General features: G+C 41.0%; 1 pseudogene; it reads left to right on the forward strand.

The window, feature by feature from the left end:
• The first annotated feature begins 224 nt into the window (after positions 1-224).
• Positions 225-24,975, forward strand: LOC149246315 (uncharacterized; annotated as a pseudogene).

Here is a 24,975-nt window from a genome sequence, read left to right on the forward strand (position 1 = left end):
TCAAACTAGACAGTCATATGGAGGTTCTTATGATGCAGGAAGGTAAATTATTACAGAATTGGAAAATAAACAAATTGAATGACTCCAAAGACCAAGCTCAGCTCCAAGCTTCATGCGCGGTACAGTCACAACACACAAGTCTAAACACCAAACCATAGAAGCACAAATCCTCCACTTACTCTGGTTCTTGGGAAGTGGGTTTGTAAGAAAAGTAGAACTAAAGGATGCTAGAAACTATGAAAAAGTTAATGCATTGAGCAATTCACATGAAAAAGACAGATATTGTTGATCTTACTCTCACCGAAATTTCACAGGGTTACCAAACTCTTGGATCAGAAAATCGTTGGAAAGCCCTCATTGCAATTGCTACCCAGTTTGGTGGTAATAGGGTTCACATTCGAGAACTTATCCAGCAATATCTCAGATAGCAGAGTGATGATCATGCTCAGTAGTTTGACTTGGATGAGGAAGGATGTGTGTCAGCTTTATATAGGACGGAGAAAAACTGTGACATACTCTAAAGCCATTATATATAACGTTTTTTGAGTGATTTAATGCACATCCTCGTGGCTTAAAATTCGTGGTTGATCTCCGAGTATATCTTAATGGAGCTTTTGGAGAGGAAAAGATTCCATTATTGAGATCCTTGGATTCAGATTTAAAGGAAAAGTTGGCAACATGGTTCAATCAAACTGTCCTCGAACTCCATTGCATTACCTGGGATGATCCTACACCTTTACTAGAGAAGATTGTGGAATATGAAGTTATACATCCTATTAGAAACCTCCATGATTTGAAATGGAGATTGGGAGCAGGCCATTGCTGCTTTGGGTATCCGCATCCTGCAACACCAGCGTCATCTAGCTGGAAATCAATCTTGGAAAGTTTTTATCAAACGTGTCATTGAGCTAGTTCAACAAGATATGCCACGTTAAAAATGTTTGCCACAATTAGCCCTATCTCAAGCTTCATGCAGTGGCTCTTATCGAAACTAGCATCTCAATCAAAGTTTGCTCCATCTTCTTTCAAAAGTGGTGCAAATTATGAGGAAGCTTTGGCTTCTGTGCTTAGAGAGATTTTACTTCTCCAGAAGAGGAGGAGGCAATTATTGAAGCAACTATGGAAAATAATAAGAGTATTAGTCCCATGGAAGTAATGTTGAAGGTCAAGCTCAGCTCGAAATTCCATGCAGCCTACATCGAAAATTACAAATTTTATTTAAAACATTGAGAGCCCAAAGGCCCAGCTCAGAGCCAAATTCCATGCACTGTGCAACCACAACACACAAGTCAAACATCAAGCCAAGCCAATCTAAGGAGGTGTATAATGTGCACAACACATTGAAATATGTTGTGAGTGGTAAGTATTATAAATAACTACATTTTATTTTGTTGCTCGCATGTGGGATAAATCCCATTCAGAAAAGTGTGGTCATCTATATATGTTGCGCCCTTGGACTCGTCGAAAAACATGACGGTGATCGACATGAATTGAGCGCATACTAGCTGGAGAATTTTAGTGGCAAAAAATTGTCTGCAGTAACCTCGAAAGGCAATAATATTAGAGCCCATGTGGGCATCTTCCCAAAGGAATTTTTTTTGTTTTGGAATGATCATATGATGGAGATTCTAGGGGTGTTGCGCGTAGCCCTTTGGCACTGCACGTCTAGGGGCGCTACGCGTAGCCCTTTGGTGTTGCGCGGAGGGCCATCCTTAGGTTCACATCAATGAAGGACACCTAGCATTGGTTGGCATTGACTGGTGGCAAGAAAGCACTTCATCACTCACATCCTTCCATTCTTTGCTGCCTCTAATGAGATTGTTCTCGAAAACCTAGCTAGGCATTTCATGAAAGAAGTTCAAGTTCCAAAGGCTCATGCTTTATGGTTTTGTTTTCTGGGTATGCATATGCTTTGTCATGTCTCTATATTATGGGCACAAAATGGAGGAAGAACACACTAAAGACATCATTCTCGTTTCCAGGCATTGCTTTTTGCATTTTTGTTATATACCCGATGCACTGATATAGGGTGAGAAATCATCTGGTGCAGTTCCTATTGGGAGTATGTTTGCCTTGGTCCTTTTATGGTTTGGAATTTCTGTGATGTTGGTCCTTGTTAGTGCTTTTGGCTACATGAAACTTGCAACTGAGGATTCAGTGAAGACCAATAAAATCCCCAGGAAGATTACAGAGCAAGCTTGGTATATGCAGCCCATTTTCTCAATATTGATTAGAGGCATTTTGCCTTGTGGAGCTAGTCTTGGGGCAATGCTTATGTGCCCATTATCTGTAAGAATAATTTCCATGATGTGAAATTCATTACAATGAGCAAGAGCCATTACAGTGTGCCAAAGACATCCTATGAAACCCATTACAGTGTAAGAGACATTATGGTGAAAGCCATTATATTTTGAGAGAGATTGTGTTTACACCTTGGAAACAAGACAAATGCTTCCTTTATGGTCAGATTGATCATTTAGCAGTTGCATGTGAAGGATAACCAAAAATAAAACATGGAGATCTTGATGAGAAGAGTCATGTAGTAAAGTTGATTTGTCAAAAAGGAGAATCGGTAGTCTAATAGTCAAAATGGAATGAGTGCTCGGGAAAAACGTCAGCAAAAGCATGAAAAGGCATATGAAGCATCTCTTGTTGAGGATCTGGGTGAAGATTTCCATTTGCCTATCAATCATAGACCGATTGAAAATCTAAATACTGACCATTTGGAGCAGGCATCTGTAGACATGCAGTTAACATCCTCTCAAATATTAGATTCAGGCTATTGCAAAAAAATGGGATGGAAAGGAAAATGGTTAAATTTGTTCAAATTGCAGATGCCAAAAGGTCACAATAGCAACAACAGGACTCTCATTCTGTCCTAGCCTCTGGCATAGTAAGAACTGCAACATCTCTTGTAGTGTAGGATCAGCGAAAGACATTAAAGTTTGGCTTTGCAACTAAGGCTGCTCTTTCCAAGATTTCTTGAGGTGCTCCTCCAAGAAAGCAAAAGTTGTTTCCAAAGTGTCATCAGTTTTTGGGAATGACAGTGATGAAGAATCATAACTAGATGTGGCATTATTAGAATCTTTCTAGGAACCAATGGCAAGTATTTTAGCCATGAAATCAGCAGCATTTAGTTTTTTAAGGAGAGGTGGAAGTATTCAAAACATTCAACGAACAAATGGAAAATATTTCAAGTATCCAAGGCATATATAGGGTGCAGGTGGAAGATGATCAATCAGCATCTCAAAAAATCCCAGATTTCCAGTGATGACACCTTCAACAATTCGACTTGTGGTAGAAAACCTATTGTTCTATTTTGATGTGATTTAATTCCTTAGTTATAAGTTTGATTTATTTTATTTGACTGCATAAAAACATATTTAGTGGTTTTGATTTTTCTATTTTAATTATTTTGATTCCTATGTTTACAAAATCACAATTAATATGTAATAGGGTATGTCATGCGGAAAGAGTCAATTTTGCAGACAAAACCGACCTCCCTAGAAGCTAAGGCTTTCTAGTGACAAACAAAACAATCAAGCACTATCTTTCCATAAATATGCATTTAAAATAAAAGCAACCAGGTGTTTAAGGCTTACCTCTAGTCCAACGCTTGTTTGTAGCAGTCCAGCCTCTTCGATCCAGATGAGCTCCTTCTCCTTGAAGCTTGCAATCACTAACAAGCAAACGATTACATAGCACCTGAATAACTCATATAATAAAACATATTCATCATAAAGACCAAGGAGTATATGAAACAAATTATATATAACAACTTGTTGAGAAAAATGAACTTAATTGCATTATTTGGAAACAAAAGAAACCATTACAACTAGTTCCTTGGTGTTGTGCAGGTCCCTCCCAGGGTCCAGCAAGAGTTCTCCTTTACTTTGATCAGCTCACCCACTTCCAAATGAAGCTAAGAAAGGATTGGAATCTCTCCTCTCAAGCTCTAAAAGGGAGTCCTAATTTCAGCAGCATCTACCCTTAGGAATGTTCAGCTTTCAACCTCCCCTCCCTCTGGCCCAATGCCTGTATTTATAATGCTTTGGAGGAAGTTAATCAGGTCCACCATCAATGGGATAAGCTCCTCTTTCAAAGGGGTAGCTCCCCTCTTCATGGGATAAGTTCCTCTTTCATTGGGATGCATGAACCATTTGGAGGCACTCAATACACGTCAAACCATCTTCTAGAATGCTCTAGAATCGACCACAAGTAACTTTTTTGAAGTAAAACTTGCGCCTTTTGACCTTTACAGGAGTACACACCCACCCCTTTACAGACAGAGCGTACAAGTACGCGGGTATTATGAACTTGAGGTGCGTACACGCAGGTAAGGGTAAGAGAAACTGCGTAACCAGAGTTATATTGACTTTTTAAAGACTTTCTCTCTTTTTTGGAGTTTGACATGAGGAGCAGAGGTATAAGACTTGCCAAGGAGGATAGTATGGTTGTTGATGGAGCCATACTAACTGCAAATAGTCATGGTGACAAATTTTAGTGTAACAGATTGCCCCCTAAAGTGCGAAGCCTGTAGTAGATTAGGGTTTTATATCATCTAGGAAGGGTGAAGCACTTTATCATTTCAAGGATTATCTTGTGGAGAGCCCAGTTGGAACCTACAAATATTCAACACAAAATACATATATGAGATCATATCATCGTTGAGGTAGGCATTCCCATACTCAGATCAAAAACTTTAACTAACAGACTAACTACTACTCTGATACAGGAATGATTTCACAGTACATCATAATCATAGACTCATGTAGACACAGTATGGACGCAGCCATATGTTTATAATTAGTCTACTATATAATGAATACAAAACTCCTCGCAGCCTGGATGGTGGAAACTAGATCCAGGGTCTTCATTTCTACTTCCTGAAATAGTACGATTCTATCCATGCGAATAAATGAGTTGATGTTGAACATGGTAGAAACCACTTGATTACCAGTCAATGATGTAAACTGTTAACAAGTGTGAGAGAGACCACCAGTGATGTCAATGGTTCTCAAAGTACCCAGTACAATCCATGAGATGTGAATGAATGTGTTGATGTCGAACATGTCACGGAATCCTTCGATCGAAAGTCAATAATGTAAATTGTCGTCAAAGGCGAGAAACCTACCATTGATGCATGCAGATTTCAAGGTACTGACGATTTCTAGATCATCTTTCTAGATAATGTGCTGATGTCGATAGAAAGCGATCTGTTGCAGGCAAGCCCACAACAAGAAATCATAGATCAAGTTGAATAAATGTAGCTGTAAGGACTGACTCAGGGATGGTCAAGATGGATGACAGGTATTTTGCAGATGAATGGTTTATTTGCAGTGACCTCTTGAACACATAACGACCCAACAGATGGCTTGGTGACAATTGACCCAAAGTTAATACCCGGAAACTGGTTGAAGTCTTTCAATGTGGTTTGATCAACTGTTAGGCAAAGGATTTCCCAACCCAGGTGAATGAAAAGTGGTGTGTTCAAGAGTGGTGATAAGGTTTTTCTGAGACAAAGGATAACAAATAGGCTCATTTTTCTCTCTTTTCCCCCACCATTTCTGGCAAGTACCTCTTTATTTTTTACAAGCTTGAGGAGGATAACATTTGCTTGATTATAAGCTCATCCTTCGGATGAGTCCAACTTAGTTTAGATTCGAACCCTAAGAAGGAGTGGTCCGTTCCTGTTTGTAATCGAACAGGTCCTTTACTGTGAAATTTTAACGAGTCCAGTATAGGAGAAACTCGGTGTTTTTCAGTTTTAGAGAGTCTGAAAAAACTTAAGAAGACTCCAGGGTTGACCTTTTTCGTAAGTTTGTGTCTCCCAAGCCCGAAAAAGTATAAAATAATACTTGAGAGAACCGCTTGATCTTTACGACCAAGGAGTACTTTCATGATTAGTGTCTCTGATCTGAAAAGTAAAAAGCGATCAAGGACACGTCGTTTTATTTCCAATATCGAATTTGAAACGATAAAAATCCGGCAATCTTTTCATGTTTTTACGGTCAGAAAAGGGTTGTAAGAGGACCGTCTTTTAATTCTGTTTTAACGAGTGTAAAAGAAACGCTCGGCAATCTTTTCATGTTTTAGGAGTCAGAAAAGGGCTTAAAGATGACTGTGATGTTTTTGTTTGTAAAAAATGACAATTTTCCCTGAAAATCCTTTATCCTCCACAAAAACCAACACATTACTCATACCTGTTGAAGATAGATAAAAATACTTTGAAAAATACCTTTTCATGGTGAAAAATAAACAAATTTACCATTTATTTACCCAAAAAACCTATAAAAAGGGCTTTTACCAATTCATTTTTACCATTTTACTGTTGAGGAGAGCAAAAGGGCTTTTGGCAAGAAACTTCCCGTGGACATTGCGGAGAATCCGACCGTCGAAACCGAACGCCGTCTCTTTCAGGTATTCTACAACATCCTCCTCTTCATTTTCATCTGTTTAGAATTCTTTTTTAGGCCCTAATTTCATTTTTTGGAGGCTTTGGGGTTTCGAGAACCGCCTCTCGGGGTACGCAGGTGCCACACTAGGGACCCGCGTACCCCGACATTTTCTCAGTTGGGAAAATGCCGGGCGTACGCACCTTGCCTTAAGGGAACCTACATACCCACGCTCTGTTCCTAAAGGCGGGGTGCGTACCCCTCAAAACGAGTTTTCAAACCCCAATTTCTCCAAAATGGACCAAAACTTTTTGATTTCATGGAATCTAATGGATGTTTTCTGGTGTGTAGATTGCTCACCATGCTTGATTGGCGCGAGAGAGAGCACGAAGATGTTGATTTGGCCGCCATTAATCATCAACCGTCAATTGATGCTTTGAAGGCATGCGGCCTTTATAAATACTGGGCCATACCTGGCATGAGGGCCCAAGTGAGATTTCTAGAGTGGCTGGTAGAAAGGTGGAACATTCAGGACCAGTGTTTTTATATTGGAGGGCACCAGCTCGAGATAGAGCCCACAGATATTTACTTTCTCACTAGTTTTCCAAAGAGAGGCGAACACTTGACTCTGTTCGGGACTAGGCCGGGTGGCCAGTCCATCGCTAGTCTTCGACTAGAGTGGTGTAACACTCAGACTCGGGAGAAGGGGATAGAGATCAAAACTATATCCCGACCTGAACTTATGGTGATTGCCTTCACAGTTACCAGACTTTGCGGGGCTACCGCTTTGCACATTGCCACTGGGTCCCAGATGCGGATGGCAATTGATTGCTATCGAGGTACCATTTTTAACTAGTGTGATGTTGTGTTGGCCAATGTAAAAGGCCAACTGACTAGAGCCAAAAATGGACAGCTGAAGACTTTTGGTTATGGTCCTTTAGTTGTGAGTTTTGGCTTAGAGAGGGTTCTGATGCTGATCCCACAGCAGCTCACTGTTGGTGTTGGGCTTCCTCGAGAGCCCAAATTGATGCGATGGGTTGCGGTTATGGCCCGTCATCCTGATGAGGGAACGGAGGTTGTCCGATTTACTCCGGAGTACTTTCACTGGTTAGAGGACCAGGTCTTTTCTATACAGGATTTTCCTTATGCCGGAGTTGATTTTCGTGGAGATCCGGACATGGTTCTTCCACTGGGAGAACAATGGGATGATACAGGTAACTTCATTTTCCACAAGTTTTTAACTTATCTATTTTTTTTTTTTTTTTTATATCATCTCAAAACTGATAGTAATAATTTTCAAAATGCAAATGTAGGTCCACGTCGTCCAGCCAATCTCCGGCCTTTCGAGAGGAGACTACCAGTTGCAGCGGCACCGGCCCCACAGGACGAGGCCATAGAGACTTTAGCTGAGTTGGAACATGACCTAGAGCGTCTTACAGCAGACATACCGGAGACTACCATAGATGATATTTCTATCAGGCTTCAGCGCTATGTAGTCGGGGTCCCAGGACCTTTTAGGAGGTTCTTGTGTAGGGTAGCCCGTGCAGTGGTGTCATATAGAGATCATCACCAGTGATTGGATGGTCGTTTTGTAGACACATGTGACATTTTGGTTTTTTGTACTTATCATTTTTGCCTATCATAAGGTGTTTTTCAACCTATGATCGAAGACGATGTATTTTTTGACATACTCCTATCTATATATATCATTATTACCGGCTCATCTTGTAAATCATGTTATGAAATGGTTTTAAATTTACATGTATGATTATTGCAAATGTCTATTTAACATTCGAGAAGCAATTGCATCTGCTAATGTATTTAAAGACCTTGGAATATTTTGATATTCAATGTAATCAAACTCACGTTCCAAGAGACGCACTCTCAGAAATAACCTTAATAACACTGGATTTCTAATGGCATACACTCTATTAAGCTGTAATACAACGAGTTCAGAATCTAACCTCACTATCAAACTCCGAATCCCAAATGAAATAGATTCAGACAATAACTCAATCACTGCACTGTATTCAGCAATGTTGTTTGTTGTTTGACCGAGGCTCACCCCATGCATAGATACTAACTCGTCAGAGGGTGAATAGATAACCCAAGCTGCGGAAGAGATATTCTGTGTACTACGAACCATCAGTGAAACCAATGTATGTTTGGAGAGGCATTGACATCTGCGTCATCAAGAGTAAAACCAAGATAAGTCAGAATAATGACGAAAAAACACAGTCTCTAGGCTAAGCACATTGTCTAAACTAACAAACACACCAGCTAGAAAGAAAAACTAACCTAGAAAGAAAAACTAACCTAACTAAAAATCGTCGTACCCATATTTTAAGCATAATACCTCTTTAGGTAAAGTCCATTTCTGGGTTTACCCAAAGAGTCCCCGTCAAATTCTACCAGCTCATAGGCCCCTTTTGCTAGCTTTCGCTTGACAATATAGGGCCCATTCCACATCGGAACAAATTTCCCAACACCTAATTTATCATTAGCTTGATCATATAATAACACTAGGTCTCCTTCCGAAAAATTTCGAGGGGTCACATTTAGATCATACTGAGCTTTCATACGTTTTGCGTGAGTCTCGATCGCCAATGCAGCATCACGTCGATTCTCATCTAATTGAGCTAAGTATAATAAACACTTCTCCTCTTCGGAAGTAGCTGGAAGTAACTCGATGGCCATTTGTAGTGACGGGATTTCGCATTCAATGGGTAGCACAACTTCCAAACCATAAACTAGTTGGCCAGGAGTGAACCCTGTTGATGTTTTCACTGAGGTTCGGTACGCCCAAAGCGCGGAAAATAACATGTTATGCCAATTTGACCGATGAATACCAATGATTCGTTGGATCATGATAACTAAAACTTTGTTGATGGACTCAACCAGACCATTCGCTTGTGGATAATAAGGAGTTGAACTATCGTGACGCAAACCAAGTTGGCCTGTAAGTTCTGTCATCATAACGTTTCGAAAATGGCGCCCATGGTCAGTGATTATCACTTGTGGGACACCAAACCTAGCAATTATATGATTGAACACGAAAATTGCAGTTGTCTTGCCGTCTGCCTCGAATGTAGGCATCGCCTCGGCCCACTTAGTAAAATAATCTACCGCAAGGATGATATACGCATGCCCCCCTACCGAGTGAGGGTTACATGTAATAAAATCGATACCCCATTTGGAAAAAGGACCAACAGAAATTATAGGGTGGAGAGTAGCAGGTGGAGCGCGCATGTTTTGATCAAACACTTGACAGTTGTGGCATTTTCGGACCGCAATAATACAATCTTTAAACATGGACGGCCAGAAGTAGCCAGCGTGCAATATCTTTTGGGCTGTGGCATACCCAGACATATGACCGCCACACGCTCCAGAGTGACAGTCATTGAGAACCCTTTCAGCCTCTTCGTGAGTTAAACGTCGAAAAATAGAGTCCGCCCCACGGCGATAAAGAGTATCTCCAATAATTTTGTATTGTTGGGACTGGAATCGAATTTTCCGACGTTCTGACTTTGAAGCTTCGGGCTGAAAGGATTGGGTCTGGAGATAGACGATGATATCCCCATACCACGGATCTAAAGTGCTGATTAGAAACAAATATTCGTCCGCAATGGGCTCCTCTGCCACAGTTTCCGTGTCAGCATGCAAGAAGTCACACATTAACTCTGCAAAAACTAAAGATTTCTTAGACTTAGATTTCTCAAACTCCAAAGCAAACTCCTGTGGGATAACAATCCATTTAGAGTACTTGCCCCCTAGCAATTTTTTAGTCAAAATGTAGATCATAGGGTTGCAATCCGAAATGACTGTAGTTTTACGAAGTAAAATGTAGTAACGGAAACGTTGGACAGCTTGAACGGCTGCCAATGCCAATTTCTCCACATGTGAGTATTTTAGCTCAGTTGGATTTAAAGTCCGACTAAGGTAATATATCACATGTTCCATTCCGAATTCATCTTCCTGAACTAAGACCATCCCAATGGTGGAATGAGCGGCGACGAGGTACAAAAAGTAATCCTGGTTGTAGTTGGGAGGATGCAGCAACGGTGCATGGGTCAACGCGTGTTTGAGTGCATCAAAAGATTTCTAAGCTATCTCATCCCAAGAGAATTGAGCGTTCTGTTTCAACAACCGTGTAAAACCCTTTGTAACCTCGGAGTAGTTAGGAATGAATCGTCGTAAAAAGTTTGCTTTTCCCTGCAAACTTTGGAGTTGGCGAAGACTCGAAGGAGGAGGCAATTTGATGATAGCTTCTACCTTCGAGGGATCGACGCGAATGCTGGCTTTCAAAACTACAGATCCTAGCAATCGTCTCGCTTCTATACAGAAGACACATTTTTGTGGGTTCTGTTAGTGTCAGTCTTTCCAGCCTTCCTCCAGTGATCAAATGTGCTCTTACAAAGTGATTTTGAAGTGTCAAGGTCAAATTTTGTCATTTCAAAGAGTTTTCAAGCAAAATTTGGTCACTAAGCATTAGGTCTAGGGTTTGCTTTCACTCTGTTCAAAGTTGCCCAAATGTCAGTCTATGTCATCATTCACCTGAGTGTATTATCATTCATAGGGTTTTCATTATCATCTCAGTGTCTAATGAGTCATTTGATACCTTGTTCATGCTTCAGTTGCGCCCAGGCAAGGTCATTTCCCTCTCTTAGGGTTTTGAAGGCAGTTTCTCTTGGGCGGACAAATCATCGGCAAAACTTGTTTCCTGATGTTCATACACCTTCCCCTACCCTTCACCTACCTTATCAAACACTTCCCAACACTCAGATCCCCCAAATTCCTCATTTTTGCACAAACCCTAGTTTCTAGCTACAACCTGGCAATTTTCTAGGTTGGGCCTGTGTTTCGTCCTTTTCGACCCCTTCCCCTCACTCAATCTCTGAGATTCCACTTTCCCCTGCTTCCTAACATCCCTCCCCACTCCCAAAAATTTCCCCAAGAATTTAGAAGCCCTCTATCCCCTTCATTTCGCTCCATTTCGACAAAATCCCTTGTTTCACACATCGGGACAAGTTTCACTCAAAAGCTGTTTCTGAGCAATCAAATATGAATTTTGCAAAACTGAGAGAGGTTTTTGTCCACAACATGCCACGAAAGAAAAACCTCTTTCACTTTTTACACAGGTGTCATGGTTTGAGAGAAATGTCAAAAGTACCAGCGAGAACGAAGGTGCTCCAAGGACGGTTGGCCAAAGCACAAAAACGAAGGAAAACGCCCGATCCACTCCAAACTTTGGCCAAAGCCTCTTTGACTGAGCATGGTACTTGATTGGGGACTCCCATCCCAAATTTCAAGAAATTTGGAGAAAATTTTGTCATTTGTGAATTTTTTGTGCAATTTACAGGTTTTTCCCGTGGAATGGTCTCACCCCGGGTGAGACCATTTTGGAGGACTGCTCGGAATTTTGAAAACTTGGCATTTTTGGAAAGGGCATGCAAAGAGAAAAATTACCAATACTTGGGAGAAGCCTGATTTTGATATTTGAGCCTCCAAAAGCTCAAAATACATCAAAAAAAATGACTTTCTGCCCACTTTTTGAGTTGCAGAAAGTGACCTTGGGAGAAATGGTTTTTGAGGGGGAAAAACAACTCCAAATTCAGAAATTCCACTTGGGATGGAAAGTAGACAGACCAAGCTTTCCAATGAGCCATCTTGCACCTGATTTGGACCAGTGGAACCCACTCAAAAGTTGCTGCAAAGGGGCGCGACCATTTGAACAGGGGGCGCGACCATTCGAGCCAGCTTTGCCAGAATTGACCTTTTTTGTCAAAAAACACTGTTTTGACTATGGTTGACTATTTTTACTTGTAGATGATGGATAAATGTAATATTTTCATGGCACTTTGATAGATTTTATCTCTCTTTACCCTTCTAGAAGCTTCCTTGATGTAAAAAGTGAATAATTAATGCATGAATCAGTTAGCTAAGTAATAGAGGCAAGTTGTTGGACTGCCTATTATCTAGTGCTTAATTTAGAATTAGTTCAAACTGCCCCTAGGAAGCTGAGCTCGACCCCTAGAGGTGGGGAAAGGAGTTAGATGGTCTAGATGGTCTATATTATGCTCTCTCCTTCTCATTTTCATGGTTGGACTCTTGTGGGAGAAACATTATTGTGTATTGTACATCTATTTCTGCAAATTTAAGGAAAGGAAAGCCAGGGTTTTGCAGATTTCATTGTGGATTCTTGTGGATCATTGTGTTGATGGTGTGTCTTCTAATTGTTACTGTAAGTTTGTTTATGTGTTACATATCTCTTTCTTTGCTGCTATTTGAACAAGATGAAGTGATAAAGTTTGAATTCATGCATGCCATGCTCAGCTTTTAATTCTGTTCAATATCTATGTTTTCCACTGTTTAAAGAGGATTCAAAGCCCTTGTTTGCCCTCTTTAACCTCCTCTCTTTCTTCCCTGATCACTCATCCAAGCCAAAGGCATCAGCACAAGTTCCTACCTTGCCCCAAAGAACCCCCTGCAAAAACTGAGCCCAATCCCCGCACCCAAAAACCCCAAAAACCCCAAAAATCATTAAATCCAACCCCCCTATCAATTTACTAGCCTAAAATCTTTATTCTTAATTGGTCAGCCTAATCATATTGAAAGATCTATCAAATCTGACTCGAGAGAGCCTTCTCATACCTCGTAGGGCTAGCTACGAGGTGAAATAGTTTGATGTAGCCTTGAGAGTTTGTCTATCTCAGCCTAGGTGAATTCCAAGTGCTAATAGGTTCAACCAAATACGATAATGCCTACACCTCATGAAGATTGCTCGTAAATGGACAAGGTGATCAGCTCGATGTAACGAATGAGCAGGCAAATCATCGAGATACGGTTGCACAATGTGTTTGATGTCATGAAACGCATAAGACATCGCCCTTTGAAAAGTTCTTTAGCCCAAAAGGTAATTTGCAATAAGCAAATGTCCCCCATGGACAAATGAAAGTCGTTTTTGGTTGATCGGTAGAATATTGATTTGATTGTAACTGGAGAAACCGTCCATAAAGGAAAATATTTCGCTGTCGGCACAATCATCAATTATTTGATCGATATAGGGTGTTGGGTAGTTGTCTTTTGGACAAGCTCGATTAATGTCCCTATAGTCGATGCATATTCTTATTGTTCCCTATTTTTTGTTAACCGAAACAATATTCGATACCCAATCTGTTAACGGGATCGGATAAATGAAACCTGCTTTCAATAGTTTCTCAACTTCTGCTTTAATGGCAGCAGCTTTCCGTGGGTGAATCTGACGCAAACGTTTCTGGACGGGTTTAGCGTCTGGGTAAGTCTTGATCTCATGAACAACAATCGCGGGATCAATTCCTAGCATTTCCTCATAGGACCAGGCAAACACGTCGCGGAATTCTTGAAATAGGTCCTTGCATGTCTGAATTTCGTCATATGTACACGAGGCACCTATATGAATGTTTTCAATAATTCCAGGCTTAACTGAAATGTCAATGGGAATAGTTCGAGAGATATTTCCCAAATTCAGCTCTGAATCAGGATGTTTCATGGGATTCTGAGTTTCTTTGACATACTCAGCTGTAAAAATTGATGAGAAATCATTTTCAAAATGATCATCCTCGGGTAAAAACGAAGATCTATGATGGAGATCGTCCCATGGCAAATCGTCTACACATAGGACTTCACGAAGTTGCTCGTCAGATGACACAACTTCGGGAAACGTTGTTAACTCCGAGGTTGATGTGAAAAGTGATTCCTCACGGACCACATTCATTTGGTCGATTTTGGTTGAACACAGGTCGGTAAAAGACTGCACGGCTTCATAGGCATTTTCATATGGACTCAATGGCATAGAATTACCAAATGAGTCTATTTCAGATTCAGAAGGAACGATCCAAGGATCGTCATAATAAATAGTGTCTGATGTAATCATATGAATGGTTGCAAATGAAGATGATGTGTTGAGCGGAGGAAAAGGAAAAGTTCCCAGTAAACCAGAATCTTTAACTAGTCCTACTCCAACATCCTTATATGGGATAGTCGTTTTACCGACATGCTGAATACTCTCTGAAGAGGTTGGGTCAGATGAAAAGTAAGCCAGCTGGTCTATTGTTACGATCTTTCCATTATGTGGGAACTTTATTACTCAGAAGACCAATGAAACGACCGCTGTCATAGCGTAAGACCAACTTCGACCCAAGAGAAGGTTGTAGTCTAGAGGGGCATCAACCACCTCCACATCTAGACTAATGGTTTTGCCTTCAACCCCTATAGGAAAATCCTGTAGAATGCCAAAAGGATGAAACCCACGGCCATCAAAGGCCTTACGAATTGTCGGGGATTGATTTAGTGAAGGAGAACCAAGCGATCTCCAACACTGTATCGACATAATACACGTTTAATCTCCCTCATCAATTACAGTCCGATGAATAAGCCTGTTTTTGACTATCACTGGGATCTGGAAAGCCATTTGATGAGGCAAACGCGGTGTACTATTTTCTAGATCAAAGATTATTAGGTTCGGGTCCTGAACATCAATAGCTCCTATAGCCGACAAAAGTAATTTTCGTTGTGCTGGGCATGATTGCAGCACTTCCAAAGCCGACATTGCTGAGGGTGAAACAGCTAAGTCCTCAACAATGTTGTAATTCTGGGCCGCTCTCGCATGTGGATTGAAAGCAGACCTTCGAAGTACGCCCTTGGCAAGCGGTTTGATTACTAAGTCTGGGTTAGGCTTCTCGATCTGTAGCGGATCAGAGCCGGGAGCTGAGGTTGATGGATTAGAATGAGAAGATTCTGCTTCTTTGCCATCAACAGGACTTTTTCTACCATAATCTTGCGATCGAGTCGCAATCCTTACATGGGACATCATCAAAATGGGTTCTTCATTGGCACTCGAGGAAGAACCTATCATTTTGCTATCTTTTGGAAATGGATCCTTCAAGACAGCAGGAATTTGGGAACCCTTGACGATCTTTGCAACCTCTGCTCGATGAGGGCAGTCTCTTGTAAAGTGTTCCTCTTCACAAATGAGACATAGATAACGAGGTTTGCGCTTTTCATCATTGGATTCCGCCTTTTCAGTTTTCTCCTTTGGAGTTTTGTCTGCTTTATTCTTCTTCTTCCCTTTCTTCTTTCCATCGGATTTTGATTTAGCCGTAGATGACTCTACAACGTGAATATCGACGGAGAGTTCAGCAGAAGAATCTCCTATCGGGGAGTCTGGTAAGGTGATAATAGGAGAAGAATTCATGGAAGACTTCTTCTTGCTTTTAGTGTTCACCGAACCAATCATGCCATCAGCGGCATGAGATCCCAAAGGAGCAGCAGCGATTTGATTTGACTTTGGAAGATCTGGGATCTTTTCGTGTAACGTACCTGACTGAGTATAAACTAAGTCAAGGTACTGCGCTTGAGCAATCACTTGCTCCTCAGTAACTACTCCGGCCTTAGCTACGTCTTCAGTAATCTTCGGTAACAATGATTTAACAAACCATTCAGCTAAGATTTGGTCCGGGATAAAAACTTTCACTAACCGCCTTCGACGTCTCCATTCATGGATATGATCGGAAATATAAGTGGACGTCGATTGTTTTAATGAAGTTAGTAACTCCGTGCCATTATCGTATCTGACCGGCAACTGAAAATGAGTTAAAAACGAGGTAGCTAACTGACTAAAATTATAAAAAGAGGCCCGAGGTAACTCAATGTACCACTTGGCCGCAAGACCAATGAGAGTGCGTTGGAAAAGACGTAAGCAGATCGAATCATCTGAGATGGAATTAGAGGCACACCAGAGGTGGTAAGTCATCACATGATTCGACGGGTCCTCTCCAGACTTACCTTCGAACTTGGGAATGTCACTGGGCAACTTATTTGGCATTGGCGGCCAAAAGGGAAGATAATTAATTAGATCATTCGCTAGGCGCGACAAGTCTGGTAAGTCCAAAGTTGCAATAAACGGTAGCTACCGATCAGGATCCCTAAAACTCTGAGTCATTATACCAGCCCCAGGAGGAGGATATCCAGGATAACTAGGAATGGGAATTGCATTCAGGATATTGTATCCTCCTGGAAAACCAGGATTAACCGGACCGTACTGGGGTTGCTGTGGTTATTGATAAGTGTACCCAGGATACGATTGATACTGGTACATTGGTTGCTGGACAGCAGGACCGAATTGATACTGTCCCTGGTACGGTTGATAAGTGAATTGTGGTTGACTTGTGACAACCGTACTTAAACCACGTTGTCCTACAGGCATCTGAACCGTAGTTTGAATCGTGGATCCAGACGATGGTAAAGATGTCTGAGGAGTAGATACAGGGACAGTAGAAACCGGAGATATCGATACTCCAGAAGTAAGTGGGGTAGATTGAACAGATGTTGCGGCAGTTGCAGCAGTCGTTTGAGATGGAGTACGAGGTGAAATAGGCCCAGACTGAGAAACTGCTGAAGGTACAGAAGTTTGAATATTAGACTGGACTGGTTGCTGGGTTGAACCAGGAACTAAGGGTTGTCCAGTTTGAGATGACAACTGTACACTTGGCTGCAACACCTGTTGAACTTGCGATGGATCCCACACTATGCTTATTCCGGGGTATTGACCCATAACAGGTTGAGGATATTGAGATGCATAATCGGGTTGAGGGTAGGATTGATAAGTGAAAGGTACATTTCCCGTACCTTGAACATAAGATTGTCCTTGGGGTGGTTGGAAACCTTGACTCGAGTACCGACCTTGGGCTAGATACCCTTGAGGCATGTACTGATACTGGGGTTGACCTTGAGGTATAAATTGATACTGGGGTTGACCTTGGGGTACATATTGAGTCTGGGGTTGACCTTGACGAATGTATTGTACCGTAGGCATGTACTGTCCTTGAGGTTGCCCCCCAGATGCAAATTGTGTACCTTGAGGTTGCCCCCCAGGCGTTAATTGAGGCTAACCCCCAGGCAGTAACTGGCCACCTTGAGGTTGAGAAGCGGGAATAGAACCTGACATCATAAGAATATCCTCTACGCTCAATGGCTTTGCACCATTGCTTCCAGTGAACATCCTTTGTTCAATGGGTTGAGGAGATGCTCCCGAAAAAGTACCAGCAAGTGAATGATACCCAGAGGGAACAGAAGGACCGTCGTACAAAAAAGATTCAGGCGATTGAGTAAACATGGATGACTGACCTGACATATTTACGGGAGTATAAATACCTCTAGGTGGATAAGGAGCACGAGGTGGTGAAAAACTTAACCCTGAGTTGTCCAAATAATTAGTTAAAGAAAGATACCAAGTAGTACTTCTAGGTGGACTGTAAAAAATTGATTCACGCTCCCTTAGATCAATAGTAGGTTGATCTTCAGGGATAGGGATGCCTATTTCTTCTTGTGGAGCAAGTTCTTCAATAGATATCAAACCAGAAGGAATATTTTTGGTGATGACTCTTTCTACCCTAGGTGAATCAGGAGCACTAGAAGTTGGAGAGACTAACCCCGATGTTGGAGTAATAGGTTCAGATATCTCAGGTTCTTCGCCTATATCACTAGTAGATGAAAAACTACCAGCAAGCTCAGAAACCGAAACAGCTTCAGGATTATAACCTGTTTCTAAAGTTTGGTAATCAGGATGAACAACCAATGACGACTCTCCTTCTTCACGTGATCCTACTTTACTGCCACTAGGAGTTACGAGGACTTTCAAACCTTCGTAATGGCCCGGGACGTCTTCAGGAGGTTGGCCCCGAAGTCTACGGGACTTCCTCAACAAATCAGCCACGGTTACAACCTTAGGAGACTGGCCCTGAAGTCTACGGGACTGTCTCGGTAATTCAGCCACAGTTAAAACTTTTAACTACTGCACACGCAAACAAAGTAAAATCTCAAAGCAAACCACCTAAAGTCTCTAAAGAACCAAACAAATTCGAATCACACGCCTAAAGAATCTAGGGCGTCAAACCACACACAAACAGTAACCTTCCGGACCGAAAAACACTAGTTGGTGATGAAATCCAACATCGCAGAATTCAGTACAGAAGTGGCGGGTGGAACAGTTACCCCGGCAACCTGCTTAATGAATAGACTGGACCAAGTTCCTCCACTTTAACCGTCTCGAGTGAAGTGAACCCCCCAGAAAATCCAAGTGAGTCTAGCCAACGTCTGCTCCAGGTACAGTGGGATCTTCCCTCCACCGTCACCTTAGGAAGAATCCTAAAGATAATAGTCACTAAGGTCACCAACAGCAACAAATATACCTGGGGGAATAGTCTACGATCTTATACACACGCAAGGGAAAAGTAGCAAGCTCAATCCCCTTGCCGCTCCTTGACAATAATCCAAGGTTTACTGACAAGTGACCCCAGGCTCCTCGACAATGGTTAATCTGAGGTTTACCGTTTGTAGTACGTGCATATCTGGCGTCGTTCCCAATGAAGGAGGATTGATTCCCTCACTGGTTCAGACACGATCTCGTGCTTCTCCTTTAAGAGGAGCTTTCCCATAGTACAAATGAAACAGTTGGATTTATCCTACCGCAAGATAAGCTACTTGTTTGGTTTTGCTGTCTTGGAGAGTTAATTACTCTCCTACTCCAAGACACTAGCCTGATCTATATTGGTGTTTCAGAGCCCTAGTAAATAAAAAGTTACTAAGTCGATTTTACTTTAAGCGTTAATTTTTTATGGCTTTTCTTTAGGACAAAAGGTAGTGGAGATGAAACTGATGGTGTGTAGACTCGACTCAAATCCACTAAAACGATGCACCTAAGATGATTTAAACTATCTTTCCTTGTCAATGAATTCCCTAACTAAGAGAGTTGGAGAATGCAAAATTTATAAAGACAACTTTCTTGGCAATGAAAATCAAAGAAACAATCTCTTTATCTTTTCCAAAGAACACAACACATGACCACTAATTATTTCACGAAAACTTCCTTTCTCTTTTCAAAGACTTCAAACGCTACTAAAACAAACTTTCCTCAAAAGAGATTTTTGTATTTTTCCTATTTTAACAAAGCATGTAAAACTACTTTAACAAAAATCAATTGTAAGATCTATGAAAATCTAAGAGAAACTTACCTAAAAGCAAATCTAAAATCAAATCTAAGAGGAATTTACCTAAAAGCAAATCTAATGAGGTAAAATCCTACAAAATATAATTCCAGGTTGTTTTACTCAGTTACAATTCAACCAAGGACTAATTCATGCAGAATCATAAACTAGTCAAAAACAAAAATAAATCTCTTGTTCTTTTTCTTAAGAATGAAATTCACAGCTTAACCAACAAGCCTTCTCGAAATTCCGCAAAGAGACAACACAACGGTAGGTTTCTCACAAAGGTGGATTTTACGAAAGGTCCGACTCCTAAGAAGACTGAAAAGACCAGGGAGATCCAAGGTTTTTTACAACTTCTAAAGCCAAAGTCACTACAGGACCAATGCAAAAATCAAACATAGGGCTAGAACTTCTATGAACTTCACTAAAACCCTTGATGCTAATGAAACAAGCTTGGATGAAAACTTTTGACAGGTAACCAGTGGATCTGGGCAGCAAAAAACAAGCTATGAGCAAAATCTAATAGGAAAAAAAGGAAAAAATTGAAATTTTCTAAAGTTTTGACAGGGTACGCAGGCAGCCTGTTTGCACAGGTGCGGCCACGCTCTGTGTACAAAGCCGAAGTGTGTACAGGTATGCACTGTGCTTAACGCAAAGGGTGCGTACTGCTCTCAAAATTAAGAAAAATAAAAACTAACTCAACCCTAATCTGTTATACCCAAATTCACTGTCAATCAGTCAAAAACCAGAAAGAAATCAGAGCAGTTTTGGCTTCAAGGGGATGCCTTTGTTGCTGAGGGGTTTTGCTCGGGCCTGTGGTAGACCCTATTCAGTGGGAGATCTGCAAGATCGATTCTAGTGGTAAAAGAAGATGGCGAGCAGTGGAAAGATAGAGATCGAGAAATTTAATGGTCAAATTTTTGAGTTGTGGAAACTCAAGATGGAGGATCTGTTGGTGGATAAATATCAGTGGATTGTGGTAGATCCGGGTACTAAACCAACGGGAGTGTCTGATGAAGAATGGAAGAAGTTGGATTGGAAGGCAAAGAGCACAATACGATTGTGTGTCTTAGATTTAGTATTGTTGAATGTATCAAGAGAAGCTACAGCAAAGGATTTGTGGGTCAAGTTAGGGACTTTGTACCAATCTAAGTCTTTGGTGAATAAACTGTTCCTGTGGAAAAAGCTATATAACTTGAGGATGAAAGATGGAGACTCGGTGACAAAGCATCTGAATGCATTTAATAGTGTGGTAAGTCAGTTAGCATCTGTTGATATTAAAATTTCAGATGAAGATAAGTGCATCAGTTTGTTGTGTTCTCTACCAGATTCATGGGATAGTCTGGTTATTGCAATAGGTAGCAATGCAACTGCCTTGCAGTTTGATGAAATGGTCTCATCCTTGCTAATGGAGCAGATGAGATGGAAAAATATGGGGATTCAGAATGGTGATGCCTTGTCTGTACGAGGATGGTCCCAGAACAGAAACAAAAATAAGTCATCGAGTGGGAGATCTAAATCTAGAGGGAGATCTAAATCTACAGGAAAACCTGTAAAGCTGGTATGCTGGAAATGCGGAAAGGAAGGGCACTACAAAAGGGACTGTAAATCTAAATCTCCTAATAAAGGAAAGGGATCTGATGATGCTCCTTTTGCAGAGGCGAAAACCACCTCAGATGAAGGTGGGGATGTGTACTTGGCTTCTTCAAGTACACATGTAGATCGTGAGGCATGTTTGATTGACTCAAGTGCATCCTTTCACTTCACTCCCCATAGAGAGTGGTTCTATGAGTATGAGAAATATGATGGTGGTGATGTCTTCTTAGGGGATGATAGGAAGGCTAGAATCATTGGTCACAGAAAAGTAAAGTTGAATTTGAAATTTGGAAGGGTTAGAACACTTCCAGTTGTTCTGCATATTCCTGCATTGGCCAGAAATCTGATTTCTGCAAGCAAGTTGGATGATGCAGGTGTAAAAACAGTGTTCAAGAAGGATACTTGCAAAATGATTCGAGGAGCAATGGTATTTGCGGGGAGTTCAAATTGGAACTTTGTACAAGCTGTAAGGTAGCTCTGTTATTGATGGGTGCAATAGTTCTATGGTTCCTGAAAGTGGAGCAGAAAATCTAGTGGTCTCTGGAGAGAAGACCATGTTGTGGCATTAAAGGCTTAGACATATTGGAGAGAAGGGCCTTGGAATACTTCATGGTAAAGGTATGGTAAAAGGTATGACTAATAGCTCTCTAGATTTTGACATCTCTGAAAATTGTGTATATGGGAAGCAGAATTGGGTGAGTTTCCCCTCTAGTAGTAAGAGGGCGAAACAGATATTAGAACTTGTGCACAGTGATGTGTTTGGAACTATGAAGGTTCCATCACTTCGTAAGTCTATGTACTATGTATCATTTATAGATGACTTCTCAAGGAATACATGGATATATTTCCTTAAGAAGAAATCTGAAGCCTTTGACAGGTTTAAAGAATTTAAGGCCCTTGTGGAAAATCAGACAGAGAAGAAGATAAAGGTGCTGAGGACAGATAATGGTGGAGAGTTTCGCAGCAAGGAATTTGAAGAATTCTATAAGAAATGTGGTATAGCATGACAATAAATTAATCCATATACACCTCAGTAAAATGGAGTTTCAGAAAGAATGAATAAGACGTTGATGGAAAGGGCAAGAAGCATGCTCATTGGTGTTGGGTTAGGACAGGAATTTTGGGCAGAGGTGGTGGAGATAGCATGTTACCTAGTCAATAGGTCACCTTCATCAGTGTTGGAGGATAAGACTCCACAAGAGGTATGGACTAGTAAGAAACCCTCTCTTTCACATCTAAGGGTATTTGGATGTGATGCATATGTACATGTTCCAAAGGAGAAACGAACCAAGTTGGATAGTAAATCTGAAAAGTGCATCTTTATTGGGTATAAGGATGGTTTAAAGGGTTATAAGCTTTGGAACCCAGTCACACGGAAGGTTGTGTACAGCCAAGATGTGGTGTTTAAAGAGGTAAAAGATGTTATTAAACATGAAGTCCAACCAAAGGAACCTGAGAAGATAGAGTTTGAGCTTAAGGAGGAAGAATCAGACTCTACAGCAGAGGAGGAATCAGAAGATGAAGAGCCACAAACTCCGGGTGTGAGAAGATCAATTCGAGAAAGAAGGCCGCCATAAAGGTATAGTCCATCTGCTTTTTCTTCAAATTTTGCTTTATCTATTACTGACGATGATCCCAGAACTGTGAAGGAAGCAGTAGATTCAGAGGATGGAAAACTCTAGAAAGAGGCCATGGTTGATGAAATGGCATCTTTGTAAAAAAATGAGGCTTGGGATCTGGTGGAGTTTTCGGATGGAAGGAAACCCATTAGCAGCAAATGGGTGTTCAAGAAGAAGACAAATACAGAAGGAAAGATGGAGAAATACAAAGCTTGGTTGGTAGCAAAAGGTTATTCCCAGGTGCCGGGAATTGATTTTGGTGATATTTTTTCTCTTGTTTTCAAGGTAACTTCTATTAGATTACTTTTATCTGTTGTTGATACTTTTGATTTTGAGGTAGAACAGATGGATGTGAAGACAACATTTCTTCACAGGGATCTGGAAGAGGAAATATACATGAAGAAACCTGAAGGCTTTGCGGTGAAGGTTAAGAAATAACTGGTATGCAAGTTAAAGAAGTCTCTGTATGGGTTAAAACAGTCACCAAGGATGTGGTATCAAAAATTTGATACATTTATACGGGGACTTGGCTTCACCAGAAGCAAAGCAGATCACTATGTGTATTTTCAATTAATTGGTGACCATGTTATTTATCTGGTCTTGTATGTGGATGATATGTTGTGTGTTGGAAATGACAAAGAAATTATCCAGGATTTGAAGACCCAATTGTCCTCAAAATTTGACATGAAAGATCTTAGTGCTGCAAACTATATTTTGGGCATGGAAATTAAAAGAGATCAGGAAAAGAGGAAACTCTGGTTAAACCAAAGTAAGTATGTTGAGACAATACTGCAGAGGTTTAATATGCAAGATAGTAAACCGGTGAAGGTTCCTATTCCTGTAGGTGTGAGGTTATCTGATGAACAGTGTCCCAAGATACAAGAATAGGAAGAGGACATCTCATGTGTTCCATATGCATGTGCAGTTGGTAGCCCAATGTATGCAATGGTCTGTACTAGACCAGACATTACACATGTAGTGGGAGTATTGAGCAGGTTTATGTCAAAACCAGGGAAGGAGCACTGGACAGTAGTGAAGCGGGTTTTCAGGTATTTGCGTGGCACTAGTGATTATGGTTTGTGCTACCAAGGAAGATCAAGATTGGACAGAATGTTGGATATTTGTGGCTTTGTTGATGCAGACTGGGTTGGAGATCTGGATCAAAGAAGATCTACAAGTGGGTATGTGTTTAACCTATTTGGAGGTGCAGTCAATTGGATGAGTAAGAAACAATTTGTATTGGCACTATCAACTATAGAGGCAGAATACATGAAAGCCACTCATGCAAGCAAGGAAGATATTTGGTTGCAGAGATTGTGTTCAAGTATGGGGTTAGTACAGGGAGCTATAAGGATAGACTGTGACAGCCAAAGTGCAATTTTCTTGGCAAAGAACCTTGCTTATCATTCAAAGACAAAGCATATTGATATTCAGTATCACTTTGTGAGGGATATGATAGAAGACAAAAAGGTGTTGCTGGTAAGGGTGGACACTTTGAAGAATACTACAAATGCATTGACAAAATCTGTGAGCTCTGAGAAGTTCTCTTGGTGTAGAGAAACAATGGGCATTTCAAGGCTAGAAAAATTACTAAGCTCTCTTGTGGCCCCCTGTGGAAATAAAACAACAAGTGGGAGAATTTTGGGTTGTGTTATATTCTTTCCACGACTAGCCCTCGTAGTTAACCAAGGGGTTAGATGGGGGCCAGAGCCCCCCTTTGTTGCACTGATTGTGTAACAAAGGGGGTCACAGGGGGTTTGAGGTGTACCCATAACCCGACTTTATGGGGTCTTAGACCCTATGTTAGGATGGGCGCCCCACCTATGGTTTTGTTCATGATTTTGGCACATGTTTTTGGATGCAATGGTTTTCGGTCCATGGTATTAGACGTGATGGTTTTTGGTCCACGGTATTGGATGCTTCAACATGTATAAATATGTATTATAACATTGAAAGGAACATAATGAAAAATCAAGCTGGTAGTTCCAGTTTTGGGATCCAGGGGAAAATCTTTGTGTATATGTTTTTTATGTGTTATGCTCTCGCATTGTTTATTTTCTGTGTTTTAGAATTCGTATGCAGGTAATTTTTGTACGGGCTAAAATCCTACAAGAACAAGGTTGTAGTCAAGATTGGCATCTAAATTCTACTTCTAATTCAAATGTCTTTCCTTCTAACGTAATCAGTAAATTCGTGAGAATACCATATGGTCGTGAACCTTTGCCATCAAAGGCTTCCAAGGTGTTCGGGGATTGGTTAAGAGGAAGAGAACCATTGGCTTTCCAACATGAAACTGACATGATGCAGGTTGACACACCTTCATCAATAACTATTCGATGA

Source organism: Pinus tabuliformis, chromosome 7, assembly GCF_031772625.1.
Source record: "Pinus tabuliformis cultivar Carrire ecotype Pingquan chromosome 7, CPIR1, whole genome shotgun sequence".
Classification (NCBI taxonomy): Eukaryota; Viridiplantae; Streptophyta; class Pinopsida; order Pinales; family Pinaceae; genus Pinus; species Pinus tabuliformis.